Raw genomic sequence first — 16,477 nt, 5'->3', positions numbered from 1 at the left:
GTTGAAGTTCTTTGAAGGAAACATGGGGTTGAGAAAGTTAGGCAAGAATGTAAAGGATGACTAAAAAGTGATACTCTTATTGATTTAATCAAATACGTGTTGAAAATTTGAGGATGAATTTTTTTAAGGGGGAGAATTGTAATACCCCAAATTTTGATTAGTCACCAAAATGTAAATTTTGAAAGTTTAATAGCCAAAGTATAACTTTGGAAAAGTTCATGGACAAAAAATATATTTTTTAAAAGTTATATATTTTGGCTTGTAAATGAATAGTTTATTACAAAATTGACATTTTCGTGGGTATCAGAATTTTGATTCGGGATTTATATTCAAAGCTATAAAGCAGTAAAGTTTGATAAGAATTCGGATTATCGAATCGAACCGTAATTTCATGAAAATTTGAAGGGTGATAGAAAAAGATTGAAAATATCATTTTCATAATTTAGAATAGTGGAATTTAACATGGTCAATGGAATTAAGGTCTACTTTCAATGTTAAGCCGAAATTGTGAATTTTAATGACAAAAACGGAATTTTCAAAAATTGCTTAAGCAAAGGTGGAAAGTCAAAATTTTTTGGTTCATCTTTGACTTTGGAATATCAAATGGAAGTTATTACAATGGAATGACTGAAATCATCAAGTTTCATTCATGGCAAAATGGTAAACTAGTTGTAAATGAAATTTTAATTCATTTAAATTGTTATAAAGCCATGTGTTTAAGTGTTAATTGTGTAAAAGAAGAAGAAGAAGAAAATAGTAATCTTCTTCAATCTTCAACCCGTGGACACCATAGGATGTAAGGAGAAGTTTTTCAATTTCATTTTTAGGCTTATTCAATTAGTTTTTGGATTAACCTATTAGTTGAGAATTAATCTACTTGAAACTCTCTATCATTTGGTATAAATATTTCATGCAAAACATGCTTGGATGATGAATTTCATGATTTGGGTGGGTGAAGAACAAGTTGGATTTTGGTGATTTAAAGCTTGATTTTTATGTTACTAATGTTGCAATTTCCAAGCTTATTTGATGAACAAAATTGACTAGAATGCATATACAAGTTTCAACCATGGTTAGGGTTATTGGAGAATTGTTGAATTTTGATTGAATTTGATGTTAGGATGATTGGAATTGCATGAATTTGATCATAAAAGGTTAAATTCATGCTTGAAATTTAATGAAAAGTATGCCCTATTTTTGCTCGAAGGTTCGGCCATGGGGAATTAATTAAGGGGAAAATATTCAAAAATTTCTTGTGGTTTATATTTGATATTAGATAAATTTTGCATACTTTGGAATTTGATTTGGATCAATTTGGAACATTGTGGTAGAAAAAAGGACCATTTTACAAGTTTTGGAAATTATGGGACATTGAAGTATAAATGTTTAATTGTGAGGGTTCATTTCTGGAAATTAATGTTTAAATGATGAATTTGAAGTTAAAATATTTTTTCAAATCAAATTGTGAGAATTTGGAAAAATTAGTGGCTAATTCAAATTATGCTTGAAAGTTGGGGATGTAATTGCAAGTTTTCAAATGTTAAAGTATTAGATTAAGTGAAGTATTACAATGCTGGAAATTAATGTTTGGATGCTGAATTTGAAGTTAGAATGATGATTTGGGACAAATTGTAAATTTGGTTAAGTTTAGTGGTTTATTAGAAAAGATTGGAAATTTTGGAAGTTAAATGAAAAGTTTACAAATGTGATTGTATTAGATTGAATATATTATTTTAATGTTGGAAATTTTGGTATTAAGTTTGGATTTAATCAAATGGTGAAGGATCATTTTGAATTAATTGGAAAAGTTAGTATGAAATCTAAAAGAATTCATAAATGATGGCTAAATTGTAAAGTTTATGAAAGTTGAGTAGTTTGGTGATGAATATGAAAATATAAAGGATTGAAGTGTCGTGTTGAAAATGTTGAAGTTGTTATTGAATAGTGAAGTGAAAATATATCGAATAGTATCGAATATAAATAATGGATTTTATTATTGGATTTGGATTATGTTAGTACAATACTAACATATGTTTTGAATAAATGTGTTGTGTGTATGATTTTGTTTAGACTGTGATAATATCGTGAGCAAAGCGAATCAAAAGCCAAGGATAAAGTACGAGACCAAAAGATTATCGTCGAAAAAAGGGTCTAGTGAGGCAAATAAGGTGAGTGCATTTATTTATTTCATTATACTGATTGAGGGAGACTTGCAATAAGTCAACCTTGAATGATTTTTTAAAAGAAAGATTTGAAGCAAATTATGGAATATTTCCATAATATTTCTGAAATGATTTATGATTTAATTTGAGTATGAATTATCGATATGTTTTTATATGATATTTTCTGAAAAGATGTTTGAATGGATTCTCTAAAAATGATTTTTGGGCATTAACTTCCCGAAGTATTTTATATTATGTCTTTACTTTAAATATGGATGATTTCGGGTATGAACTGCCTAATGCAATGGTTTTGATAAAATATGTTTGAAAATGTGACTGATTAGAAATGTTGAATTTATAAATAACATAAATTTATAGGAAAGCTCATTATATGTTGCGTTGAGAGTCATAGGTACAATTGGTATGCTATGAGGTGGAGTGTTTTTTGTATATTGATGTTGATATTATACATTCGTGTACATTATATGTGGCATCGTAGGTGCAAATGATATAAGGCACTTGGAGTGCATATTAATGTTTATTGATGATGGCACCTAAAGTGTTTATTGAGCACACTCGTATGATTCACGTACCTTATATTCTCTTTAAATATAAATCTAAAAATGAGTTATGAATATGAAAATAAAGAACGATGGAAGTACTGGTTATGGGAACTAGAAATGTGATTGAATGGAAATGTATATTTTATCGATTATTGTTATATGACATTTGATTGTCATGATTTTTACGAATATGTGAGATATTAGTTTTGATAGGTTTCAAATATGAGGAAATGACTTATTAATGTGAGTTTATGAATTTCAAAAGTTTTATATAATGAATTATACATTTTAATTTTATTAGGTTGTTTTATATTTTATATTTGATATTATTTTGGCTTGTTAGTGACATGTATATTATAAATATTCTGATTGCTTTGATAAAATTGCTTTAATATGGTTGAGAGTAGATATAAGTAGTAATATAATTCAAACTTTAAAATGAAACAATTCCATGTCAATCGTCCTATTAAGTAATGTGGAAATAAAAAATAGGTAAATATTATTATGTCAACTATCCTATTAAGTTAGTAAGGGTGATTAAAATGAAATCAAAACGTAATGTTAGGCATGATTTTGAAAAAAAATAGTTGAGTAATCAAAACAAAAGTAAAAGTTGGGATACCAAATGTGCAATTTATCCTAAAACTAATTAAATCAAATATTATATTTTAAAAAAACTAATAAGATTTAACAAAAACTTGTTTTAACATGGATTATAGCTTATAAAATTGATAAAAACACAACAAACAAAAACAACACACTTAAATCACCAACCAGAACAAGAAGTAACAATAAAATAAAGAATCATTCCCTATGACTTATGAGCACCAAAAACAAGGCCATGAAAAATAGTGAAAGATGTCCCCTTCCTCAATCAAACACCAACATTAATCAAAGAGTAGTTTTTGTTAGAGTCCCCTCAAGATATAAAAAATCCACCTAATATCATCATCAAAGTCTTAACTTTCTCTCCTTCAGAAGATTTTCCCGAGAAAATTAAATCCTTGTCCATAGTCACCCCAAATTCTTGCGGATAAATCTGTTTCTTTTAGATTCTTTTCCCGTATTCTCCCTTTTCCGGTAACATCAAAATATGCCTTTTGTTCCCCTTTAATACTCCCTGAGCTCTTTTCTGAACTAGAAAATGCAGCTTAATGACCCATAAACGCTTGTTCTGGTTAACTGATTAATGGGTATTCATGAATTTTCAATCAGGTTTTCTACCTTTGTTTGCCCCTTTAGTAACTTGAAGGGATAACCCTTTTTTGGGAATTTTTGGAGGGTCTTACAAGGATTCAGTAATCTGGGTATTGATTTTCGGAGTTCATAGATAATAATTTTGATGGATCTGAGAGTCAGTTTGAAGAAAAACGGTTTGAGTCAATTCCAGTGTTGAAAGTCAGTTTCAATACTAGAAAAGAGGAATAAGGAGGGAGGCTTACTTTTATTGTGATGAACTAGAGTACGGTTAGATCATGGAACATATTATCGGTGGAAAATTCAAGCTTGGTCGAAAGATCGGGAGTGGATCGTTTGGTGAACTTTATTTAGGTATAATGATTAATGTTTCTGAATTTGTTTTTCCAGCTGCTTTATTGATTTTTGATGCATGTGATTTGCAGGCGTTAATGTACAAACTGGAGAGGAAGTGACTGTTAAGCTGGTAATTCAAGGTAGCTCTCAAGATAACAGTATGCAGTGACCTATAAATCCATTGCTGGAGAGTTCATATAAATGCTTACTTTTATAATGATAAAAACGGTCTAAGGGGTAAATATTTACTTTGATTATTCTTAGAGTTGGACTGTGGGGCACTGTATGGAATATAGGGGTGAGTCTATCAATTATTCGAGCTTACAGTTTCTGGTGTCTGGCGATCTGTTTAAGTAGTTCTTAAAAGAATTTTTCTAGTAGTGTAGTTATTAGAATGATGTTATACTTCTTCTTTTTTCGTTTGCCATTAGATACTTCAATTGAATTTCACAATATTGTTGATGTTTGAAGTTTTGGATCTGTTATCGATATGTACTCCTCTTGTTTCCTAGGAACCTGCCAAGACAAAGCATCCCCAACTTCACTATGAGTCAAAGCTATACATGCTTCTTCAGTGGGGAAGTAAGCTTCGTTTTTCTCTCAATCTATTTATTATGGACCTATGGTCTGTAATAGACAATGAGTAGTTTCTTACTTTCTTTTACATGTGCAGCGGGTATTCCACATTTAAAATGGTTTGGAGTTGAGAGTGAATACCATGCCATGGTTATTGATCTTCTTGGACCTAGCTTAGAAGATTTGTTCAACTACTGCAATCGGAAGTTCTCTTTGAAAACAGTTTTAATGCTTGCAGATCAGTTAGTAAGTATGCTACCTATTTTGCAAACTTTAATCTGGTCAGTTGGCTACCTTACTAATAATTGCTCTTTCTTGTTGCTTTAGATAAATAGAGTTGAGCATCTGCACCCTCGTGGTTTTCTTCACCGTGACATAAAGCCTGATAACTTTTTGATGGGTTTAGGGCGCAAAGCAAATCAGGCATGTTTTTCTGTATAATCCCCACAACTTATAGATAATATTGATAAGATTTTCATACAAATTTTAATTCCTTTGCAATATAATCTCCCTAGCAGTATTTACCTTTCCCTTGACCGAAATTCAGTTTGAGATACTGGGATCCGTTTGTTTCACGGAAAACAGATTCTAGAAAATGAATTACATTTCCTGGAAATCATTTTACAGTGTTTGGATGATGTTGTGTAATTCACTTTCCACTAGTTGGTAAATTTTTAAAAAACAATGTTAGGCTTAATATAAAAATAAGTACCTAAACTATACTCAAAATTAACTTTCCGTGCCTAAAGAATTTTTCGCTAAAAATAGGTGCCTAAAGTTTTCTCGTTACACTTTTAGGTACATACCTTTAAAAAAACCGTTAAGTGACCAGATTTTTAAAAAATATATTTTTAAATAATATTTTATTTTAAAAAAAAGTCTAGACGTGACACATGTCACTTAACGGTTTTTTTAACGGTATACACCTAAAAATATAACAGAGAAAACTTTAGGCACCTATTTTTAACGAAAAATTCTTTAGGCACTAAAACGTTTTTTCGAGGCATTCTTTAGTCACTTATTTTTGTATTAAACCAATTTTTTATAATAAACATCAAATACAATGGATAATATTATTTATTAACAAAATAATAATATTATTTTAAAATATTAGAATAATTCATTTAATATTATTAATTTCATATTATTATTAAAATATGATATCTATAATTTTATAAATAAAAATATTACGATTATTATATTTATTAAAATAAAATTATTATAAATTATATTAATTATTTATTAAAATGAGAATAATATCTTATTAATTATTTTTATTATTTATTAAAATAATATTATTAAAATATTAAAAATTATAATATTAAAATAAGAATATTATATTATATTTTAAAGAGTATATATATTAAATATTCAATAATTTAATAATATTTTTTTATGAAATTAATAAATAATATTAATTTTTATATATTATTAAAAATATTAATAAATATAATTTAATAATTAATTTTTTAATTAAAATGATATTAAAATAATATATTAATATTAAATATATAAAATAATAATGTTTTAAGTGTTTATGCTTTGAAGTGAAAAGTTCGTAAAATGACTTACGGAAAACCAAATGCCAGATGGTAAGTCATTTTTTAGAAAATGCAAAAGAAATTTAATTGACCATGAAAATGAATTACATTGACCATTTGTTTTCCGTCAACCAAACACTGAAAAATGAAGAAAACATTTTCCGGAAAACCAATTACAGGAAACAAACAGATCATTAGTATTGTTTTGAGTCAAAATACAACAGTCTTCAAGTTTCTGTCGTGTAATTCCATCGTTTCCCATTTTTTCATTGCAGGTATATATAATTGATTACGGCCTTGCAAAAAAGTATAGAGATCTTCGAACACACAAGTACATACCGTACAGGTAAAAGTTCTTGATGTTTTTACTCATAGAATTTTGATACTTTCTCTTGTAGACGATGAAAAAATATTATTAGAACTTTAATCAGTCATGTTTGTCAATTATCGGCAAACTTAATGCATCTGTTTCGGGATTTCTAAGACTTAAGAGGTGCTTATAAAAATTTGGTTTATATAATTAGCTGTTCTGTGGAAAGCTTGATACTTGTCTGCTTTTACTTTTTGTCATTAATTGTCAACTCTTCCATTAAGGATAACTCTCTAGCGATAACATTTTATTTGTACCACGGTGATCTCTTCTTGTAACTAGCCATGGACACTCGTTAAATTGTCCATTTTTCTTGTAGGGAAAACAAGAATCTTACGGGGGCAGCTCGATATGCAAGTGTTAACACTCACCTTGGAGTTGGTGAGTGAACTTACTGCATCGAATGTTCATTTGTTTTTTACTTTCAGCAACACCCCTTGCCATTGATTTTCTTTTTTTGGCTTAATATGTGATCCAACTATGCTCCATGGAACTTGCAGAGCAAAGCAGGAGAGATGATCTGGAATCTCTTGGTTACGTGCTTATGTACTTCCTGCGGGGAAGGGTTGGTTGAACTATTTACTTGGTTGCTTACTTCACAAACAGGTTTTCACATTACTAACGTTCTAGTTCCCTGTCAGCCTACCATTGCAGGGCCTGAAAGCTGGCACCAAAAAGCAGAAGTATGACAAGATAAGTGAAAAGAAGATGCTTACTCCTATAGAGGCACCATTACTTGCTTGCTGTTAATATGGGAAATTCTACTTATTCCCCTTGTTCTAGAAATTGAAAATTGAATGCATGCCTGATATGTAATATGCCATCTTCAGGTCCTTTGCAAATCGTATTCTTCTGAGTTCACATCATACTTCCATTATTGCCGGTCGCTACGGTTTGAAGACAAACCAGATTACTCGTACCTGAAAAGGCTCTTTCGGGACCTTTTCATTCGTGAAGGTTAACTTGCTATTTTTTAAGTTCCATTGTTCATATATTGATCTCTTTTCTGATATTTGAAAATTTAATCAATCTTCTCATTTGTACATTTCATTATCACAAATTTGGATGAGGTCTTTTTATCATAAAATATGTTTGATTGAACTCCTAAATTAATTGATTTTGATAACTAATTGATGCAGGTTATCAGTTCGACTATGTTTTTGATTGGACTATATTGAGATCCACAGGTTGGCTCTAGCTCAGGAGTACGGGTCAGTGAGCTTTAATTTGAAGACCTTGATTTTCATGGAGATACTGATTTGTTTTTTCTTCATTAAGAATTCCGATACTTATATTTATCGTCACTCCTCAACAACCAAGTCTAAAACCAGGTTTAAATCCCCCAGAGCATCAGCTGAAAGAAAAGTGAAGCCTTCTGGTCAGTTCCTTTTCACAACTCGCTTTGAGAATATATTGTTAGAAATAAAACACTCACACAAACAACTTTTATTGAAACTAAAAGAAATATTACAAGAGCACTCTCACTCAAAACCAAGAACTACAACTCACTCTTATAAGACTTTGCTTCTTCACTCACTTAGAAACTCTTAATTTTTCTTGATGCTTAAAACTAAAATGGGGAGGGGTATTTATACTACTCAAGAACAATCTTACACCACACAATTAAACTAATTTAAACCATTACAAATTCAATAAATACTAACTCTCACTTAACTAAATTGACGTAAGCAATGACATCGTTACTTAAATGATGTAAGCAATGACATCAATTTAGTTTGGGTTTGGGTTTAGGCTCCCATAATGGATCAAGTTTATGATCCAACACCCCCCTTAAACTTGATCTTGTGACCCCTAGTAAGTTCCTTAATCTTATTAAGTCTTCACTTTTCAGTGGCTTGGTAAAACTATCGGCAACTTGATCTTGTGACTTCACGTATTCAACTTCCACATCGTTTCTTGCAACACACTCCCTTATATAGTGGTAGCGAATGTCGATGTGCTTGCTTCGATCATGGAATACTGGATTTTTTGATAAGGCAATGGCTGATTTGTTGTCGACACAAACCTTGGTAGGCTCTTCTTGTATCAAACCTATCTCCTTCAATAGATTTCTAAGCCAAATTGCATGACAAACACATGAGGTAGCAGCAACATATTCCGCTTCACAAGTGGACAATGTGACAATCAGTTGTTTCTTTGACATCCATGTGAACGCAACATCTCCCATGAAAAATACGAATCCAGTAGTGCTCCTTCGATTATCTATGTCTCCACCCCAATCACTGTCGCTATATCCAACAAGCTTGTAATCATTAGAAACTGAATAGAACAAGCCAAAGTCGATTGTACCTTTCAGATAGCGAAGAATTCTCTTTGCGGCTTTAAAATGGGTGGTTGCTGGAGATTCCATGTAGCGACTAACCAATCCAACTACGTGAAGAATATCGGGTCTCGTGCAAGTTAGATAGCGTAGACTTCCTATCAAACTTTTGAAGAATGTTGGATCTACACTTTCCCCTTCTTCATGTTTGGTCATCTTGATCCCCTATTCTGCCGGTGTACTTATTGGCTTACAGTTCTCCATCTTGAACTTCTTCAGTATCTCCTTTGCATAACTTTCCTGTGAAATGAAAATTCCATCATTTTGTTGCTTAACTTCAATGCCAAGGTAGTATGCCTGTCATCTCGAATTCTTTCATCATCACATCATTGAATTCATTAAACATGCTTGGGTTGCTTCGGTGAAGATCAAATCATCCACGTAGAGGCACACGATCAAAATATCTTCATCTTTGATCTTGATATATAGAGCATGCTTGTAGGGACATTTGTTGAAGTCATTCTCTTGGAAGTACTTGTCGATTCGGCTATTCCATGCCCTTGGTGCTTGTTTTAGCCCGTAAAGAGCCTTCTTCAACTTCAACACCTTGTCTTCGTGCCCTTTGACTTCATAGCCTGATGGTTGCTGAATGTAAACTTCCTCTTCAAGAACTCCATTTAGGAAGGCAGACTTTACATCCATCTGTTGTATCTTCCACTTATTTTGAGTTGCCAAAGAAATGATTAGTTTGATAGTCTCCAATCGAGCAACAGGAGCAAATACCTCATCATAGTCAATTTCAGCCTTTTGACTATAGCCTTTAGCAACTAGCCTCGCCTTTGCCTTTCAATCTTTCCTTTGGCGTTTTGCTTTGTTTTGTACACCCATTTGACACTTATCGCTTATGTCCCTTGGGAAGTGAGGTAAGTTCCCATGTGTCATTCTTCTCGATGGTCTTGATTTCTTCATCCATCTCATCTCTCCATTTCTCTTCTTGTACCGCTTCTTGAAAGCTCACTGGCTCACAATCGGCAAACAGACAAAATAATGTAAGATTATCTTGTCGCTCAATTACCTCATAGAGATCTCTAAGGCTTCTTGTGCGTTGCACGACTTTTTTCACTTTGACTCCCACTTGACGATGACGAAGGTGATGAGTCTCCTTGAGTGGTTGATGTTGGTGAAGTGGGTGGAGTTGCAAGCTCTTGTTGGGATTCATCTAGTTGTTCCCTCATTGTTTGCTCATCTTCTTCAAACTGAGGAAAGATATTGAAGTCATCTATATGAGAGTTAAAATCTCATTCTCTTTCTTCGATGAAGACCACATCTCGACTAATCACAAACTTCTTATTGTTTGGATTGTACAACTTGTAGCCCTTCGAATTAGCATCATAGCCGATGAAGATAAAACTCTCGCTTTTATCATCAAGCTTCGTTCTTCTCTCGTCTGGTACGTGAACATGTGCTATACTTCCAAAGGTTCTCAAGTGGGAAATGCTAGGCTTTCTTCCACTCCATGCTTCTTGCAGTGTCTTTCCCCATACACTTCTTGTTGGAGATCGGTTTGTCAAGTAGACTGCACACGCTACTGCTTCCGCCCAAAATTCCTTGGGTATTTTCTTGCTTTTGAGCATGCTTCGTGCCATGTCGAAGATTGTTCTGTTCTTTCTTTCTGCCACACCATTTTGCTGGGGGATCTAGGAATTGTCATTGGTCGACGAATTCCATTTTCTTCACAGAACTCTTGAAACTCCCTGGAAGTAAATTCTCCACCTCGATCGGATCTAATGGCTTTGATCTTTCTACCGCTTTCTCTCTCCACTGCTACTTTGAACTTCTTGAAGACTTCAAAAACTTTGACTTCTGTTTCAAGAAATATACTCAGTTTTTCTTGAAAAATCATCAATGAAGAGAAGGAAATAGTTACTGTTACCGAGAGAGCTTGGCTTTATTGGTCCACACACATCGGTATGGATGAGCTCAAGTGGCTTCTTGGCTCTTGTCTCTGACTCCTTTGGAAAGCTTTTCCTGAATTGTTTCCCGACTAGACACCCTTCACAAAGCTGGCCAGGATGGTTGATGCGAGGTAGTCCCTTTACCATCTTCTTCTTAGATAACAGCTCTAGTCCTCCAAAATTGAGATGCCCAAATCGAAGATGCCAAAGCCATGATGCATTTTTGTAGCAAGCTTTCAGGCACTTTGCAACATCATTTTGTATGTTGATCAAGAACATTCTATTCTTTGACATCGGCAGTTTAGCAATGAAGTTATTCTTATATTCTTTTATAGAAAGATTATAATTATTCATATGAATATCATAACTTTCTCTACCAGTTGTCCTAAACTTAAGATGTTACTTTCATATTGGGCACATAGTAGACATTTGAAATAAATTGATGTCTCTCATCTTTCAAACGGATAAGAATGTTACCTCTCTCTTTCACTGCTATTGTGGAATCATCTCCAAACGAAACATTTCCGCTTACCGACTCGTCTAGCTCCATGAACATGTCTTTCTTTCCACACATGTGATTGCTTGCACCACTGTCAAGATACCAGGAATTTGCTTGGCCACCATCAGTTTCCTTTCGTGCTAGAAGAAGAGTTTCTTTGCCATCTGTCTTTTCCTCCACGTAATTGGCCTTCTCCTCAATTTTGTTGTTGAGAGCTCTACATTCTGAAGCATAATGCCCAAACTTCTGACAATTATAACATCGAACTTGAGATTTGTCATGCCTTGAGTTTGGATTGATTCTTCCACGGCCTCGTGTTGAGCTTTCTCCTTTCTTATAGTTGTTGTTGGAATTGTTGTTGTTGTAATTTCAGTTCGTCCACGACCTCGACTTCCACCTCGTCCATGCCCTCTACCTCTGCCTTGGCCACGTTGGTTTCTATCATTGCGTTGGCTTTCATGCATATCTTTGAGTTGCAGCTTGAGGAGTTGCTCAGTAAACTCATGCTTCTTATGCTTCTTTTCGTATGCTTGCAATGATCCTTGGAGTTGCTCGATCGTCATTTCTTCCAAATCTTTAGTTTCTTCAATCGTCATGACGATGTGCTCAAATTTGGGATCCAACGAACCGAGTATCTTCTCTATTATCCTCACATCTTCTAACTTTTCACCATTTCTTTTTGATTGATAGAAACAGCTACTACTCTTGAGAAATTGTTGAATTAATCGATTGACGAAATCGGCCAAGAGGGGGGTGAATTGGCAATTAAAATTTTTGTGGAAGCTTTTGCAGAAAATTGAAAGTAATTGCACAGCGATTTAAAGTGGTTCGACTTTCTCAAATAAAGTCTACGTCCACTACCTTAGCTATCCACACTAAGGATTTTCCAACAAATTCACTAATTTGTTCTTTCTTTTGAGGCCAAAGAGATAACCTTACAATTCCCTCAAGAGTATACCCCAACTCTTGAGAACACTCTTTTTCCCAAAGAAAAGATTACAAATTTGCAAACTTACAAGAAAACCTCACAAGGTAAGATGTTTGCACAATTCTAGAACAAAGAAAAGAACACTCAAAGATGAATACAATTGAGCACAAAAAGTGTTCTTGAAAGCAAAATGAATATTGAATGAAAATAGGCTTGAAATGCTCAAACTTGAGGTTTGATGCTTTCTCTTTGATTCTCTCTTGATTCTAGTTGCTTGATGTTTCTTGTTTTTGATCAATGGCTTCTAAGCTTGCTTAAATACACCTTGGATCACTTCTGAACGTTGGGGATGATTAGAGAAGATATATAGCGTTTTAGTGTGAAAACATTTAATAAAACAGCTTGGAGCGTGGGGGAATCGGTTCCCCCTTGAAGGGAATCGGTTCCTAAGTGTAAAATTCAAATATTTCGACCGTTGTACAAGGGGGGAATCGGTACCCCCTTGGGAGGGATCGGTTCCCTCCGAGCATACTGGAATTCTCGGAGCAAAACTGTTTAGGGGGGAATCGGTTCCTCCTATGGGGGGAATCGGTTCCCTCCGAGCATTCTGGAAATCTCGGGGCCAAAACCATTTAGGGGGAATCGGTTCCTCCTATGGGGGGAATCGGTTCTTCTTAGCAATCTGTAATTTTGGCTTTGAATTGGTTCGAAATACTTTGTAAGATTATTTGAAATTGTTTATGATTAAAACTTAATTTTACACTTAAGTAATGATTAAAAATGATTTTTGAAATATTTGGAGTAATGTTTTGATATTCGAATAGTTATATCGAATATACTTAGAAAATCATTTGGAAAATCTTAAAATCCATTTAACTTAATTTGTTATATCGAAATATCAAAATGTTTCAACAGAAATAATCTGAAATAGACTCAGATGTTTTCATGTGTAAGGATTCGAATTCACCTCTTAATGTTTGGAGACGAACCTTCTTCACTTGCTCGGATCCTTTGTAAGAGGTTTGCAACTTCTCTCATGCTTCCTTGCTAGAGCTTGCACTTGAAATCTTTTCAAAACCATCATCATCTAATGCTTGATAGATGAGGTAGAGAGCATTCTTGTCTCTGTTTCTTGAATCCTTCAAAGTTGTCTTTTGATATAGTGTAAGAGTAGCAAAAATAATATCATCTACAATCCCGTTATATCCTTTCTCTATGATATCCCACACATCTTGTGATCTAAGAAGTGCCTTTATTTTGATACTCCAATTGTCATAATTGTTGTTGTTGAGTGTCGGAACTTAGAATGGTGCCATACCATTTGTCATATCTCTCAATATAATGAGATTTTGTAAAATCCGATTGCACGGATGAATCCGGAACGCCGAAAAACCTTGGGAGGGACTTGGACAACTTGGTCAAGAGGCTCCAACTCGGCTCACTCGGCTCAACTCGGTGAGTCAACTCGATTTTCTGGCAGCAGTCTTCCGACGGTGCGTGACGGTGCGTCAGAACTCAGATTGAGAAAATTCTGATGGTGTCGGATTCCTCTCGTCGAGACCTTCGATCTTTCCAACTCGCTCTGATGCCACTTTGTTGGAAATAAAACACTCACACAAACAACTTTTATTGAAACTCAAAAAAATATTAAAAGAGCACTCTCACTCAAAACCAATAACTAAACTCACTCTTATAAGACTTTGCTTCTTCACTCACTTGGAAGCTCTTAATTTTTTTGATGCTTAAAACTAAAATGGGGAGGGGTATTTATATTACTCAAGAACAATCCTACACCACACAATTAAACTAATTTAAACCATTACAAATTCAACAAATACCTAACTCTCACCCTAACTAAATTGATGTAAGCAATGACATCATTACTTAAATGATGTAAGGAATGACATCAATTTAGTTTGAATTTGGGTTTAGGCTCCCATAATGGATCAAGTTTATGATCCAACATATATTCCAACAATTTTACTGGTTGTAAATTTTATATCATATTTGAGGCATCTCACTTGTGCATATTCTGACTTTTGATTTCCTTGAATTAATAAACTTAACGTTTTTTTCATGCATATCTTAATTTACTGCAGCTGGGCAAGAGATTCGAGAAAGGTTCTCTGGAGCAGTTGAGGCATTTGCAAGACGAAACAGCTCTGGCCATGGTTTCATGGTGATCAGTCGAGATACAGATCTTCAGATGAGGTGCCATCATCGAAGGATGCGGTGAGCAACCTTTGCTTCTACATTTTATTTATTATTTTCCGTTGAATTTTGCTTTCTTTCTCAGAGATCGAGGTTGAATGCGTTAGCTATTTACTACTGCATTTAATGGATTTCTTTTTGAACTTTTCTTTCCTCCAGCAACCTGATTTAGACAGAACGCGTTCCTCCTCGAGAAATGATAGTGCTTCGAAGAGGCCTGTCGTATCAAGCATCCAACCTGGCTCCTCTGGTGAGCCTAGTGTGAACCGTTCAAGCAGGTTACTCTTGAGCAGTGGTCGCCTGTCAACGGCTCAGAGAATTCAGCCTGGCTTTGAATCCAAATCATCATCTTTCACTCCTTCTGCGGCCACAAGAGGTGGCCATGATGACACCCTCTGGAATTTCGATCTCTTGACAATCGGAAGCGGGAAAAGGAAGCACACACACATTCGACCGGTAAGAAGAATTTGCCTATTCTAGTTTCTTCTGATGGATAGAGAGTAGTACTATAATTGGTATTCACAAACCTTTAATCCATATATTTGACTGTTATCGGGTTCGATCCACAACAATCTTTATCCCCGGAAAAAGAAAAGTTTTCTGATCCCTCCTCTCAAACCATTGCAAGTACTCTTGCTTGCTGTTAGGATGCCTAGACCCGCTTGCTGTTAGGATGCCTCTAGACCCGCTAAAAGGATGTTGAGGGGAAATATTCCGACATTTCCAACATTCTAGCTGTAATAAACCCAGATGTATGGCTAAAAACCTTTCTGGCATTTATGCCGATATGTTAATATCTTCAAATCTTGTGTTACCATTATCTATAAAATGAATGAATTGGTATTCACAAACCTTTAATCCATATATTTGACTGTTATCGGGTTCGATCCACAACAATCTTTATCCCCGGAAAAAGAAAAGTTTTTCTGATCCCATCCTCTCAAACCATTGGCAAGTACTCTTGCTTGCTGTTAGGATGCCTCTAGACCCGCTAAAAGTATGTTGAGGGGAAATATTCCGACATTTCCAACATTCTAGCTGTAATAAACCCAGATGTATGGCTAAAAACCTTTCTGGCATTTATGCCGATATGTTAATATCTTCAAATCTTGTGTTACCATTATCTATAAAATGAATGATGTTTCACATTTTAGTATTACTACAATCATATAGTGATTATGATTATGTTACTCAATATTTTATTTTTTAGTATTCGAGTTCGATATTTGATTTCTCAAATAAAGTTGTAGGGCCTTGGTTTTGGTTTACCTTTTTTGAACTTCACTTTTTAAATATTTTTTCTGATTTAACATATTTTTTGCTTATAAAAATTTAATATATTCTTTAAAGTTATGAGAATTGAACCCGTGATTATAAAAGAATTCTCGGGATATTTATAAATAATTTTATTTTTAAATATCACAAGTTCAATTCTCATCACCTTCAAAACTAGATCGATTTATTTTTCATGACCATAAAAAACAAAAGAACAAAATGAAATGAAAATAATAGTTTAAAGATTGATGTAGAATGCTTTAAAATTTTAGAGATCAATTTATAATGGTTTAATTTTCATTATTATAAAAAAACTAGTAGAGTTAGAGTTAATGTCACATTAACATAACGATCAAAATGAAATGAAAATAATAGTTTGAGAACTGATATAGAATGTTAAAATTAGGGATCAATTTATAGTGGGACATAGTTCGAAGACTAATATAGAATATTTCAAAATTAATGAACTAATTTAGAATGAGATCATAATTTGAGGACATTCTTTACAATTAACTAGATATTAAATTAAACGTGATTGTTTTTTAAGGTTTATTTTAAATATAAATAATTTTAATTTTAATCA

General features: G+C 33.6%; 1 pseudogene; it reads left to right on the top strand.

Moving 5' to 3' along the window:
* The first annotated feature begins 3,598 nt into the window (after positions 1-3,598).
* LOC120136701 lies at positions 3,599-15,218 on the top strand (annotated as a pseudogene).
* The last annotated feature ends 1,259 nt before the right edge of the window (positions 15,219-16,477 follow it).

The sequence above is a fragment of the Hibiscus syriacus genome, unplaced genomic scaffold, assembly GCF_006381635.1.
Source record: "Hibiscus syriacus cultivar Baekdansim isolate YM2019G1 unplaced genomic scaffold, ASM638163v2 tig00110637_pilon, whole genome shotgun sequence".
Classification (NCBI taxonomy): Eukaryota; Viridiplantae; Streptophyta; class Magnoliopsida; order Malvales; family Malvaceae; genus Hibiscus; species Hibiscus syriacus.
The sequence above is the reverse complement of the archived record's forward strand: the minus strand, read 5'-3'. Positions and strand labels throughout refer to the sequence as shown.